This window comes from Xenopus laevis, chromosome 3S, assembly GCF_017654675.1.
Source record: "Xenopus laevis strain J_2021 chromosome 3S, Xenopus_laevis_v10.1, whole genome shotgun sequence".
In the NCBI taxonomy this organism is placed as follows: domain Eukaryota; kingdom Metazoa; phylum Chordata; class Amphibia; order Anura; family Pipidae; genus Xenopus; species Xenopus laevis.
This window is the reverse complement of record NC_054376.1, coordinates 101,263,416-101,279,273: the sequence shown is the minus strand read 5'-3', so window position 1 is coordinate 101,279,273 and position 15,858 is coordinate 101,263,416. Positions and strand designations below refer to the sequence as shown.

The window sequence follows — 15,858 nt, the reverse complement described above, 5'->3', positions numbered from 1 at the left end:
GCTACATTGCCGGTAAATTTGTAATACCGGCCCCCAGCCCTGGCAGGTGTTTTACCGGCTAGGCCGGTAAAATACCGGCCAGATGGCAACCCTAATTAGCACTTCATGAGCATAAGTCAGTTGTTGCTAAACTTCATCTCCCACAATACCTTTTCAGCAGTGAAGGTTTAGCAAGTATAAAAGAGTGAGAATTTGTACTCTTTGGGCAGTTTTGAACCCCTGGTTAGAGTCCTGCTCAGGTCCATTTTTTGAAACCTGTACCCACAGCCTGAACCACAACTCGAAATTAGACCTGCATGTTCCTGCTACCTGACCCACAATAGGCCAGCTAACCTTCTGGCTGGGGGCACGTGAAACCGGAAGTGATGTCACATTTGCCCAGAAGTGACGTCACTCCTGTGCCAAATCTTTCCAAAAAAAATGTAAAAACTGGAAGAACCACAAGGATGGGTGGTTGGGAGGGATTAAGCCCACACCTTCGTTAGGTACCCAGCCAGGTTACCTGCAGACTACCTGCACAGCCAACAAATGGGGGACTTTTTGCCAGAAACCAGAGCACTTTGTGGGTATTCCGGGAGTACCTCACTTGATTCAGGACTCTACGCCTGGTGCAAACATATTCAAGAATAGTAAGCCACTTTACCAGTCATTGGGGTTGTACTTTTTACCAGATTGGTATAAGACTATTGGGGTTTATAGTTGACCATGTGACTGACTCTCTACTGCTACAAAGTGAACCTAGAATAGGCAAGTTACAATTATAAAATTCGGAAGGCATTCTAGGAATAGAAATTTGGAAAAAGCTGGAAGAGAACCTGTCACCTAGAATTACATGTATTCATTCTAATTGATTTTAACAGAGAAAGAATCCCGATTAGGTTCTGTCAGCATCTGGAAAACAGCTGGGATTATGGGAGTTGCAGTGCAGCAGCATGTGAATGCCACATCTTTATAATAGATTTTCCAGGAATACAATGTAGATTGAAGGCTGATCAGTTATTCCAAGCATGTCATTTACAGTGTAAACTCCCTACTGATGCTTTAAATATTTCAAAGCAGGGAATTCCTACTCATCATGATTAGAAATGTTTCACATACATAGTCTAAGATCTGACCCAGGAAGAATTGGAAATACTAATATCGCCAGTCCATACCAAACTGATGTTCTGCAAACATGGACTATAATGTTCAGAAGGAGTGCAACATTATCATGGCAGGAAAGATAAGGCACATTTTGCTTTTCCACTTAACTGCAGTAAAGAAGACATGACATTATTAGGTTTAGGTGTTATAGAATCAATCCCATTAGGGGTCATAGATAGATAGCATAGAGTGTAGTTACTACAATTATGCTGAAATTAATTCTAAATTGACCTCAGTGGGGGAGAGTAATATGGCAGCCACCTATAATAGGTATGTAGAAATTTTATCTGCAAACAATATCATATACCCTCCTACCTACTGTCCTTTAATCATAATCAAAGAAAGATACATTAGAACCACAATTTTACACTATTTTTTTCTGGAATTCCCATTCAAACCCAGCCTTGATTTTACTGGCTTCCCAGAAATTACGTGATTCTGATGCTGGCTCCTGGGAAATGTAAAATCGGGGTTCTACTATAACTTCTATTTGTAAGTAGAGTACATTGACAAATACAACATTTTGTGTGTACACAATCCATGTGCCCTGATGTTGTATGTACCCTACTTCATCCTTGACCTTATGTAGCAGCTGCAAAATGTTTTCATGGAACCATTATACATATTGTTTGATTAGTAGTTATAGTAGTTTCCAGACTGTGGGTGTACCCCCAGTCTGGTCACTTGTTCTTTTAAATATTCCTAGAAACTTAGCATGAAGGTCACATAAGAGTGGGCTGAAAAAGCAGTGTTTTTATATATCTGTGAGCTAATGAGGCCCTGACCAGGTTTAAGCTCCAAGGGGCGACTGAACCCAAAATAGTCTGACAACCTTCTTTATACAATGTCCTTCCCACTTGCTTATACAAATATGGAGCATAGTAGAGACTACCGTATATACTCGAGTATAAGCCGTCCCGAGTATAAGCCGAGGTACCTAATTTTACCTCCAAAAACTGGGAAAGCTTTTTGACTCGAGTATAAGCCTAGGGTGAGAAATGCGGCAGCTTCTGTTAAGTTTCAATCAATAAATTGAGGGTTTCTGCTCCCATTGGAGGTGCTGGCATCTCGTCTTTGGATGCCGGCGACCATTCTTGGACGCTGGCGAATATTCTTGGAGACTATTCTTGGACGCCGGTGACTATTCTTGGACACCGGCGACTATTCTTAGGCGCCCGAGTATAAGCCAAAGTATTAGCAAATAGACAAAGCAGAACATGTCATTTCACTTATTGTTACATTGGTTTGCTTTTGAACTATTTTTTTTTGCAGAAATGATCTCAGTCATGCTATAAATTTCTGGTTTTGGTTTGTGCCCACTTATTTATGCCCAGTTAGGCTACAAGCTGGTATACCATTAATATACAGGCCCAGTGTGACTGTACCCACATATTCATACAGCAGTGTTTTAATAAAGGGGTTGCTAGAGGTGCAGTTATGGCTTGGAAAATACCCAACTATATACTAGTTGTATGGGATCAACTATCCAGAAAGCTCCAAAATACAGGAATACTGTTTCCTATAGAGAACTGTTAAAAAAACAGTTAACATATTTGCTTGTTCTCTGTTTTAAATGGGCTATTCACCTTTAAATGATATTTTAGGATGATGTTGAGATTGATATTCTGCGACAACTTGCAATTGGTTTTCATTTTTTATTATTTGTATCTGGTTGCTCCAGATACAAATAATAGGGACCAAACTACCCTAGCAACCATGTACTGATTTAAATAAGAGACCCGAATATGAATGGGAGAGGGGCTGAATAGAAAGATGAGTAATAAAAAGTGGCAATAGCAATACATTTGTAGCCTTACATAGGATTTGTTTTTCTTTTTTTTTTATAACTTAAAATTTTTATTGGATAAAGATGCATACATATCGTAGTTATACAAACAATACGCATTGAAAATGAACACTGTATAACAGTTTAGTATGTTTCAAGGAGATAAATTACATTCAGGAACAAAAGGAGAAGTTATCCATTTTTCTTTTAGAACAGGGAATCATACATTAACTAGTGAAAGGTGGAGAATATAGGCAATTCCTACATATCCTCCAGTTAACCAACAATCCACTGAGGATTGCATGGCAAATTGTGTAATGATGAGAGGGAGCAGGGGGAGAAGCCAAAGAACAATCAAATCCGGGTGTGTCCATATAAGCAGGTCAAAGTCCAATTCCAACTGTTTGGGATTAGGCCCTTGTTTCAGAAAGCCTGACAGTGTACACATCCCATTTTGAATTTGTTTTTCAAACAAATGTTTTTTGTTTTGATTCGTTTTTCAATGGGGCCAGTGACCCCCATTGGAAAGCTGGAAAGATAAAGTCATTCAAAAATGATAAAAAAAAAAATAACAAAGACCAATTAAAAAGCTGCTTAGAACTGGCCTTTCTATAACATACTAAAAGTTAATTTGAAGGCGACCCACCCTTTAATAAGAAAACACCTTGTACCTGATGCTAACTAAACATAAATCCACATTGGTGGCAAAATATTGCTGTTGCTTTATATTGTTTGAATATTTTTAATATACTTAGAGGCACATTTATTAAAGGGGTTGTTCACCTTAGAGATAACTTTTAGTATGATGTAGAGAGTGATATTCTGAGACAATTTGCAATTGGGTTAAAAGTTTTATTGTTTGTGGTTTTTGAGTTATTTAGCTTTTTATTCAGCACCTCTTCAATTTGTATTTTTAACAATCTGGTACCTAAGACCCAAATTACTCTAGCAACAATGCATTGATTTGAATAAGAGACTGGAATGTGAATAGGAGAGGTCTGAATAGGATCGGTAATAAAAAGTAACAATAACAATACATTTGTAGCAGTGGCGTAACTAGATATTACTGGGCCCCACAGCAAATTATTTTTCAGGCCCCCAAATGTCTAGAGTTTGACCTGTTTTACCAATATTTATTGAAATTGTATATGAATTAGGGCCTCATGGGGCCCCTATACCTCCTGGGCCCCCCTGCAGCCGCAGGGTCTGCTTCCTCTGTAGTTACGCCCCTGATTTGTAGCCTTACAGAGCATTTGTTTTTTTAGAAGGGGACAGCGACGCCCATTTGAAAGCTGCAAAGAGTCAGAAGAAAAAAAACAAATAACTTTAACACTATAAAAAATAAATAATGAAAACCAATTGAAAAATTGCTTAGCATTGGTCGTTCTATAACATAATAAAAGTTACTTTAAAGGTGAACCACCCCTTTAAACTCTATTAAAATTGAATTTACTCGAAATTCGGGGGTTATTTATAAAAAAAAACAAAAAACGAACATCTAAAACTTGGACGAATTTTATCGACTCGAAAACTGTAATTGAATTTGAATCGAATCCGACTAAACTTGATGTCAGGAGGGCCCTAACATGTCCAGATTGGTTCCTGGACATCTCCCATTGACCTATACATGAACTCGGCAGGTTTTACGTGGTGAATAGTTGAATTTGAGTTCTTAAAGTGCAAATTTAAACTCCAATCGAGTTTGGATGATTCACAATCAACTTTGAGAGTTTTGACCATAAAAAAAAAATTCAAATAGGCGAATTCAGGATTCGGTTTGGGATTCGGCCAGGATTCGGCCTTTTTCAGCAGGATTCGGATTCAGTCGAATCCTTCTGCCCAGCCGAACCGAATCTGAATCCTAATTTGCATATGCACTTTTTGTCACAAAACAAGTAAGTAAAAAATGTTTTCCCCTTACCACCCCTAATTAGCATATGCAAACTAGGATTCGGATTCGGTTCAGTATTCGACCAAATCTTTTGCAAAGGATTCGCTGCATCCCTACTCATTAGCTTGCAGTTTTTATCTTGTGAATTAGACTTCACACTTTGATAAATGAATAGGAAGCACATTTGATGAGTATGCCATTAGAACGCATATCATATTATTGGTGTTGCGTAACATGTGAATGAATCATCAGCACCAACAGAAGTAGGTTTAATGGAAATGTTAGATTGAATTATGTGATGCATATGTGAAGTAATGTGCCACCCTGTGTGGAGTGCATTTACAATATAGTACTTTATAGGTGATTTTACAGTACTGTGCATGCACCCAACTTTAAACTAACAAGGGATATCTCATGCCCAGGACATTGGTATGCCCAAGTGGTTCTAAATTTCTTTAAACAGCTTGCCCAAAATCAGATTTGTTGACACCGTTTACCATAAATTAAAAAAAATGAGGGGTCATTTGCATATCTCCGCCCATAATTTCTTAAAGGTGAACTAATGCTTAACAAAAAAGTTGGGTAGAAATACTGCACATTATGTTTTGTGTTCACGGCCCTTTATCAGTAAAGATCTGTGCCTCCAAAGATAGTCCTAGTAGTTCTCCCTCTTCTTTTCTTCTGTTACATTTCTAGAGTTGCAACCTTTTTCTGGGAAAAAAAAAAATATTTATCTTTTTTCCCTATTAATAACATTGGGATCAACCAACATTTTTACCGGCTAGGCCGGTAGCAACCCTATTCACTACACATGCTCTGGGCTACTGTCACTTACCTAAGTTTAGATACCCGCTCACAATATGCTGTATATATAGAATATAAATGTCACAATGCAAGGCTGATTAGTAATTAATTCAGATTCACATTTTATGGCAGCTTTAAAACCAGTGCAATTAACATCAGAATTCAATAATCAGCCCTTCAGAATTCAATAATCAGCTTCTATGACAGACAAAATCCCATTTTCTACTTGATGGTTTGTGATGACCCCTAAACTTAGCATCTCAACGGCTGCTTAGAGCCCACTGAGCATGTGCAGTGTCACTGACACTCCGAACAAAATCCAAGATGGGGAGCTCCTGTGATAACTTTGAAGGCTTGAATCATTACAACTATAGAGATGCTGAACCTTTAGGTGAGTGCATTAAGCTCAGCATATAAAATATGGAATTATAGCAATATTCCCTTTTAGGGGTTTGTTCTCCTTTAAATTAAGTTTTTGGTTTAAAGACTGTAACATTTGTGTAGAATGTGTAGAAGTACACACACACAGGATTTCCCCGACCTGCACCCGACCCTAACCTGCCCTCCCATAGCCTGCATCCAGGTTGCTTTTATAGACCCGCGCCGCCCGCCCCACCGATTACATCACAAAAGGGGCGAGGCGAGCAGTTGTGGCGTCTATAAAAAAAACAAAAACCCGGAAGTCGGAAGCCGGCATTTGACTGTGGTGGGTGGGGAAAGCAGGAGAAGAGCTCAACCCGCACCCGCCACCCTTGAATCATCGGGCCAGCCCGCACATTACTAACATATACATACTTGACAAATTTGGTTTATTTTTCATCCAATTCTTTGTAGGCAGTATAAGGTAATAACAGACCAGTAAACTGTAGCATTTTCCCCTTTTTATGTATGAGTGAAAGCTGCCATATTATTTACATTGTCTGAAATATGCCACAATTTACATAGTTTATAATGTGATTCTGTTATTTATGCCTTTTTTATAGTTTGTAACTTGTAGTCTTTCTTTTATTTGTACTGTATTTTTCACTTGTTATTTATAAATAATACTCTATAATATGAATAAACTTCGGTGGTTTCAGTTTTTACTTTACACTTTAATACAGGGATGACAACTGTTATCAGAATGCTTGGGACTTGGGTTATCCAAAAGATTCTCTCCAGGCTATGTTGTGCAAGGTGGAGGTAATGGGACTCTGTTGCTGGACTTCAGAGCTGTCAAATCCAGTAAGAGCTGAACCTCCAAAATAGTTCCATATGTAGAGGAGCAGACAACATCTCCTGCAGTTGCACCCCAGGAGTAACTGGGGTGCAGGGAGTGCAGCTGGGCCCCCAACCCCCTCTGTAGGCATTTTTTACCAGATTCAAGTTTCGCCACTGCACCCCAGCACGTGTGCTACCTCAAATAAGCTGTGTTTAAAGCTGGCCATAGACGCAAAGATCCGATCGTACGAATCAACGTACGATCGGACTTTCCCATCTCCCGACCCTCCGCTAACCATTCAGATCAAAGTCTTTACCATTCCGATCAAATAAGAACAGATCAGCCAATGTTCTGCCCCTGACAGCAATCGTACGATACTTATGTCTGACAACACTAGTGACAGTCTCCCTCTGAAAATCGTACGATCGGCAATACACGCAGAGATATTATCGGCAGGCGACAGAAATTTTCTAACCTGTCCGATCGACCAAACGACCGATCTCCGCCGGACTCTCCACACACGGTCCGAAAATCGTACGAATCCACGATTCGTACGATCGGATCTTTGCGTCTATGGCCAGCTTAAAACTGAAACTCAGATGCTAGGAAGACTCCTAACATGATGCTGCATTTCATCTTTTTCAAATGGGGAATTTTGATCTATTCATTATTATTTCTTTGTGTCATATATTCTGACTGCTTTGCATCTCAGACAACCTCAGAATGCATTGGCTAGTAAAGTTAAAGGAGTCATTATCCAGAATGCTCAGGACCTGGGCTTTTCCAGATAAGGGGTCTTTCTGTAAAAGTGGATCTCCTAAAAATCATTAAAACATCCATTGAACCCAATAGACCTGTTCTGCTTCCAATAAGGATCAACTATATTTTTGTTGGGATTATAAAGAAAAAGGAAATCATTTTGAAAAACTTGAATTATGGAGTCTATGGGAGATAGACTTCATGTAATGAGGAACTTTCTGGATAACAGGATCCTGATAATAGATCCCATACCTGTAGTGCCATATCCTTTACCTCCCTTTTTTTGCACTTGCATTTTAGACCTGCCACCCTAAAAAAGAATTCCAATTTCATGTTAGATGAACAAAATAAATTATTTCAGTTTTGTTTCCTTCAGTCTTGGAATTCACCATCAAAGCAGACAGGCAACATTTTGTGGACACTCTTTTTAAGGCAAGTTGTGTTTCACCCCCAAAACATTGTGTTTGTGCCACAATGGGGGGACCTAATGCCCATGTACGGTGCCCTACACAATTATATAGCGCTGAGGGGATATAATGCAGTGACATCTAGGAAGAGTGGAAGTAACTGACTGCACGACCTAGGTAATATATGATTAAAAGCAGATAATATATGATTGATACCTTTAGGCTAGGGCCAGGCGATGTAGATGATTGCAGATTCTCCGCAAATAGAGAATCTTCTGCTCCCCTTGTCTTCCAAAGGCAGGATGGATTTTGGCGCGAAATGCAAAATGTCGCCTCAGCGACGAAATCGGCAGAGCACAGGGCCGGATTTACATAGTGGGTGCCCCTAGGCCCACTAATGGGGATTGGCGCATGGGAAATCTAAAAAATGATTGCATCCCCAGTGTTTTTGAACCAATGTTTGTGTAGTTGGGCAGCATGCCGCCACCCTAGGCCCGGGCCTAGGTGGCCTTTCCACAAATCGGGGCCATGCAAAGCATCAGGCAGAGTACCAAATTTTGGCCTGAGGAGAAACACAGGCTGAGATCTGCAATCGTCTAGCTCTAGCCTTATGACAGGTATGCTGTTTTAATAAAAAAATTATTTGGCTTTCATGTTTAATTTGTATCAAACTTTCATTACACAGCTTTCTATGTGTGGGTGGCAGGTCTCCTTTAAAGGCTAAAAGATAATTATATAAGGGGAAAATGAAAAATAAACTATACTTATTTTATGATAAATGTGTTTTTTTTTCTGGTGAAGAACCTTCATGATTAGTGCGGGCCCTGCATTGGCTCAGTGAGTGGGATATTCCCAGATGTAACTATGTAGGCTGTTGCAAACTGGCAACTTTCCTAACCCTCCTACTGAGCTATGAGTATGCTGTGTTTGGTTCTGCATGAAAGAGGGGGTTAATTAGCTATTTCATAGTTAATGTTGCACTGCATAATTCATAGAGTGCTGCATCACATAAATGAGATTGGACCTGACCTAACAGTACGCATATATATAGATTCAGGTTAGGGGGATGTCTCTGTTGGAAACAGAGACCTGACAGCTTATTGAAAAAGATATTTGAGGAAATGTGCTGATAGGATCTCCATTAATGACTTTCTGATGCCAAGATTCCCTTCTCATGGCATGGTTCCCCCCTTCAATCACAGGCTGAGGGCTAATCTTAGTGCTTCCCCTTGCAGTTTATGGAAACCCATCTAATGGCTATTTAAGGCATTTCAACAAAGTAGCGAGAGATCCAAACACCACCTGTGGGAAGAAATGTGCGCTGCTTTAGCAGCCAAAATGCACCATGGTTGCCCAATAGATGCCAAAAACAATTTACGGCTTTGTAGCAGCTGTAGTAACTTTAATAATTAGATCCGGTGCACTAGTATTGCAGTCATAATATTTCATTGCCAGTGGATGCTAAATAGTTCCAATGTGCATAATGGAAATGGGAAAAGGAACAAATATATAAACTAACTCTATTAGGGACGGATTCATAAACTGTGCACTAAGCTTTTCTCCCATAAATCTAAAAATATTACTATTTTATTAGCAGATGCTCTGGGCAAGCCATGCAGGTGCAATTTGCCATTACTTACCCATTGTAGTTCATTGAACTTAAATATAACAAAACACATGTATGAGATAATATAATAAATGATCTTAAGTATGCTATTTAATCAATAACAACCAATCAGCAGGTAGCTTTTTGCTGGCCTGTTGCTTAAAAACAAATATCTTATCAGTTTCTATGGATGGTGGTGGTAGGCAAACCCAAAATATTTGATTGAATTATCCCATTAGAAGTAAACTCCACTGCCACGTATTCCCTTTTGCAATGCTAGCCATTTAATAGCGCATAACATATTTACTTTCAAAAGTGCAGCTTATATATGATATTACTTATGATCTGTTCATTGAAAGTCTTGTCAGGACCTAGAACATCTATATATATTATGTATGTGCAGTATAGGTGTTTCCTATGCAGACAACCTAATAGTTGTATAACATAAACCTGTAAGCCGTCAATAGAAGTGAAGAAATTCAACATTGCGTAGAAGGCAATGAATAATATGTTCTTACCCTGTACAGGTTTTCCATAAATGTAGTAGGGACCATAAATACACACCACCCAACAAAAATTATCAGTGAATAGCCTCTTTGAAATCTTTAGATAACTGCCACTTTGGTTGTTAAAACGTTAACAGTAAGGCTGCATGGCCTTAATCACTTAGAAATCCTTCTCCTCCTCTAACCCAGTTGGCCCCTCCCTCAGGAATTTGCTTTGGCTGTTGGCTCATGAGCATGCCCAGTTCTTCTCAGCTCAGATTACTAAACACACCCTCCAGTCTAACAGCCAATAAAGAGTTACAGTAGCATTCCTACAGAAACTCTAGCTGTTTGATCCTATTTTTTCTCCCAACCACCTCTCCTGAGCTCAGCTTAACCATTGCAGTGCTCAACCCCAGCAGAACTTTTTATCAAAGTATGTTGTGCCTGTGTAAACCTGCATTCTGCATTGTGTGAACTTTACAGTATACACATCTCAATGTTACTGATGATGTGTCAGAGGGAAAATGGCCGCCGGGTAAAAGCTGCTATTTTTTTTAGGAAAATGTGATGGCACTTGCAAATAGAGGGGGTATATGCAGTACAAATTATGTGACTTGGGTGGGGAAGATATGCCCAATTTATATACATGGTAGGAAAATGTAGGCTTTACATGTCCGTTATACATTATTATATAGCTTGTTATAAGAACATGACCATCATTTATTGAAAACCTGTACCAGTGAGTGCTAAAATACTGCTGCCTATTGAAACATTCAAAATTGCACTTTGGGGCTTTGTCCTGGATTTTTAATATTACTTTGACTAAGGCAACCAGGATTCCTATTGTGTAAGTGCAAATCTGCAGAAAAATAGTGTTCTGTAAAATAAAAAAACCTTGGTGTATAACTGCCTATTAGTATGAAGGGCTGAATGTCTCTGGTTAGGATTCAAGCTGAGAGCGTATGTATCAACAGGTTTCTGGGTTACAAGCAGAGTTGGAAGGGTTTGCCGTAGAATAGGATCTTAATGAGATTAGTCAGTAGAGAACATCTATAATATAAGAGTATGAGAATATAGAATTACAGGTTGCTTACCAACGAACTACAATAACTCATGGTTGTAATTGGGGAATACTTGAATAGTATGACAGGAGGAAATAAAATTCTAATGTGGATATATTTACATAAAGAGCTGAGGCAATCAAGATAGGTTACCTTAGTTATATGGTTTAAACTGGAAAAGAGGAGGTATGTTGGTTTAGATCATAGAATATTACTGAATGTTGTAGGCTAGTATTGCTATACCTGATGTTTTTGACTTCTGTTGTAGAACATCACTGCAGTGAATATGCTCCCAGTAGCTTACAGGACGTTTCGGGATGTGGTCTGTTACCTAAGCATAGAGACCCACTCTAATATATAGAGGCACATTTATCAATGGTCGAATCTTATGAGTTTTTTTTTAAAATTCCCATAAACTCGAAATTCGACCAATCTGAATTTATTAATAAAATCAGATTTTTAAAACTCAAAAACTCAAATCGAATTCAATTTGAATTAGAAAAACTAGAATTGAATTTAAAAAGCTTGGTTCACGTTTTTTTTTTTTGTCGGGAAGGCTGCAAACATCACCAAATTGATCCCTGGACCTCTCCCATTGACTTATACAGCAATTTGGCAAGTTTAAGGTGGCGAAACGTCGAATTTGAGGTCTTAAAGGGCCAGAGTATGATAAATGTCGAAATTCAAATTAAAACTCAAATTGATTTTGGATAATTCACAAATCGAATTTGAAAATTTTGAACAAAAAAAAAAAATGTGATCATTCAAATTAGAATTTTCACTTTGAGCCTTAATAAATCTGCCCCATAGTGTATAAATTAGGGTTACCACCTGTCTGGTTTTGACCCAGATGGCCCTGTATTTTGAAGGGCTGCCTGGGTCAAAACTTCATGCCAGTTTTCCAAATAAGAAAAACTGGGCAGGATTCCCTTGATTGACACCGCAATCGGGCAATCGTCGATCACTGCATCATAGCCCCGTCCCCTGGCATCACTGACACGCCCATCTATGGCCCCCTCCTTTTTTGCATGTCTCCTTTTAACTTGATCTTGGATGTAATAGTATACTTTGTATATATTTATTTATGTTCTATTAATGTATTGTTTGAATATACAGGGCTGCACATACAAGTACAACAATACATTGTAAATAAAACTATAAATAATATTACATGCAGTGCATGACACATTATAAGGTAGGATAAGAAAGATAGGAAGAAAAAGATGACTTTATGTCACAGGGACAAATAAATGAGTCAAGTAATAATCTAAATGGGGAGAACTGATTTCTGTATTTTGCAGCAAGGAGGTGATTTATTGATTGTTTGTGAGCGTAAAGGTGGCCATACACGGGCCGATAAAAGCTGCCGACAGACCAAGTCGGCAGCTTATTGGCCCGTGTATGGGGGCCCCCGACGGGCTTCCCCGATCGAGATCTGGCCGAAAGTCGGCCAGATCTCGATCGGATGGGGTTAAAAATCCCGTCGGATCGCGGCCGCATCTGTTCGTTGATGCGGTCCCGCGATCCGACCGCCCGTTTGGCGAACGCTAGGATCCGATCGTTGGGCCCTAGGGCCCACGATCGGATCAGCCCGATATTGCCCACCTCAAGGTGGGCATATCGGAGGGAGATCCGCTCGTTTGGCGACATCGCCAAACGAGCGGATCTATCCGTGTATGGCCACCTTAAGACACACTGCAGGGTTGTCAAACACACAATCTGAACAGTGAAAGCAGGTCAAGTGATTATATGAAAACCACAAAGATCCTTGGAGAGAAACGTGAAATAGCTCTGAGGTTGCCAGACCCAAAGGACCAAGTAAGCTTTCCTTAATTATAGCTAGGATTTCTGTCTGCTTTAGTGCCGAAGAAAATGATCTATTTGAAAGCTAGGACTTGATAGGTGTATTCGATTTTAATATGATTGTGCATGAGTAGTAAAATCAGAGGAAATACAGTAAAAAAGTTTAAAACTTGCAGACAGACTAACTGAGTTTTTGTAGGAGTAGAGTAGAGTAGCAACATATCATTTATTTATTTTCATATGAACAGCAACAAGGTTGATAGAAGGAGGATTTGGAGAAGGATATATTGGGTAATGAAAGTCAAAACAGAGACTGATTTTTTAGAAGAGTAGTGCAGAAAATAGTAATTATGAAATTGAGGTACTAAGCAGAATTTAAGCGAATAAAACCATTTATGGCTTTACCCTGGATGCCGTTGTTATATCTTTTTGGGTCTTGTGTGGCATAGGCCAATGGATGCTAATTCATCAAGAGCAAAAGTAAATGTGATATAAAAGGACAAAGTCTAATGAAGAGAGGAGATGTTATACATCTTAGAACAGAGTTGACAGAAATGCCAAAACCAGATTCTGTAGGTCAGAGACAGTGTTTGTGAGTATGGGAGGGCTGATGGAGAAATGAGTTGTTTGATGGTGAGCAGATATAAAGGTGGAGAATGAGAAATTGGAAAATGAGCTTTATCTCTCTGGTGAATGTAACATCAAGTGAGTTACCAATGGTAAGTGTTTGGGAAGACCAATATGACAAACAAAATAAAGAAGAATATAGGCCACTGGGAAATACACAGGGTACTATTTATTAAACACTGAAGTAGTAGTACCTTGTTGCCACATATTAAGGTTTGATAATACATATACTGTATATGTAGCGGGGGAGAAAATGAAACATGGACTCTTCTGAAAGCACAACAAGAAGAACGTTAAACACTTATTCCATTTATAACTTACCCATAGAAAACTGGAAAATTAGTGAATTGAATAAAAAATAATACATATAAAAATATAATAGCAAAAATTAAATACTGACCTGCAACCACAAGTGCAGAACTTAGAGGAAATAATATTTTGCTGCAGAAATATCCATTTGTTATATTGAATTAGTTGGAGATATACTGATGATAGGAACAGTCTTCACTACACATGTTTGAAAATGTACAGTACACTGTAACATAACATTGTGAGGCTGTCCTGCCAATCTGAGGCAGTATTTGTGAGAATGGGGGTACATTCTAAATCATTTTCTTGACTAGTCTTGCTGATAAGTTGGAATTACGGCCTCAACAAACAGTTAAACATGTTTTTGTTGCCATGGAAAAATGTTATTTTGATTTGGGAATGTGTCTTAAAATCTCAACAGAATGTTTTCCAGTTCCGTTCCTTTGTGTCAGCCCCCATAATCTTACCCCCACTCTGCATCAAATATCAACATCCTACTACCTTCACTTCAGCAATATTCTCTTTTGTTTGTACAGATACTGTTTACTTTACTGACCATGTAATTACACAAAGTCCCTTTGTGCCTCCATGCAAGGAATTAAAAAATAAACACCTAAGTTGAGGCTACTTCAAGTAACTTCCAAGGTGTTAGTGAGCAACATGTTGAGAATCACTGGGTTAAAGGGGAAGTAAAGTCTAAAATAGAATAAGGTTAGAAATGCTGTATTTTGTGTACTAAATATAAACATGAACTTACTGCACCACAAGCCTAATCAAACAAATGATTTATGCTTTCAAAGTTGGCCACAGGGGGTCACCATCTTTAAATATCTTTGCAAGACCAAGACTGTGCACATGCTCAGTGTGGTCTGGGCTGCTTAGGGATCGTCTTAAATTACCAAAACAGCACAAGTCAAATAATATCTGCCAGAAGCCGATACAGCAAGACTGATTAATAATCAGAATATGCACAATCCCTTAACTCATCTATTAGGACATCCAGTTTGCGGGGTGGGGAAAAGGATTCAGAAAATTCTGAACTGCATACTGTCGGCAACTCGTTGTTCGATTGCTGCAAAATGGAAGGATCCATCCCCCCCATCCCTGTGGGATTTAGTTAATAGGATAGAACATGTTAGGAGAATGGAATATTTAACAGCCTTGGCTCATGATAAGGTGTTGGAGTCTGAGGAGGACTGGTTCATGTGGAACGGTTATTACCGAGAACTAATAGAATCACAAAGTTAACATGGATAAGTTGTGGAGGAGTGGAGGTGAGAAATGTTCCTCACTTATGTATAGAGAACGGGTTTCCATTTAGCCCCCTCCCCCCCGAAGATTGTCTTGGACCCTCTAGGTTGTCAGTCGTTTGGGTTCGAATATTGAGAATTACTGTTGATATATGTCTTGACCAATGATGTTGTATGGCTTGCTTTTATCTTGTACACCTCAAAACCTATGTCATGTATTTGATATTGTGTTGATTTGAAAATGTACCACTTACTTTTTCATGTAATTTTAAATAAAAAAATACAGTTGAAAAAAAAATAATCAGAATATGCAGACTGCACTGGGTCCTGTGTTGTCATGTAATCTAATCTGGATTTTATAGTTTTTGTATTGTTTAATACAAACTTTCTCCAACTCTGCAGAACCAGTGGCTGCAGAAAAAAAATCCTCCAAATAGAATCCCAGTTTATCTGTTTAAATCCGGCTCCGTGATCTTTGTCCCTACTGCTGGAGTTGGAAACAGTAAAGGGGATGTAAAGGCAAAAATAAAATCCAATACAAATCTCTACACAGTCGCCGCCTGCTCTACTGGGAAACAAACAAAGCTGCTTGAGTTCTGCATGGCTGGGAAGTAAGGCGGGGGCTGTTTATAAGTATGATTTTTTACCTGCCCAGCAGTTAGGGGCCGTCTGACAATTCCTATCCACAGCAGCAAGTGAAGGGAGAATTTCACTGCATACAGT

General features: G+C 39.0%; 1 protein-coding gene across 2 annotated transcripts in view; it reads left to right on the top strand.

Moving 5' to 3' along the window:
• The window catches only part of prr7.S (proline rich 7 (synaptic) S homeolog), a 34,947-nt gene that overhangs the window by 7,681 nt on the left and 11,408 nt on the right, over positions 1-15,858 (top strand). The gene's annotated exons all lie outside the window — the stretch shown is intronic.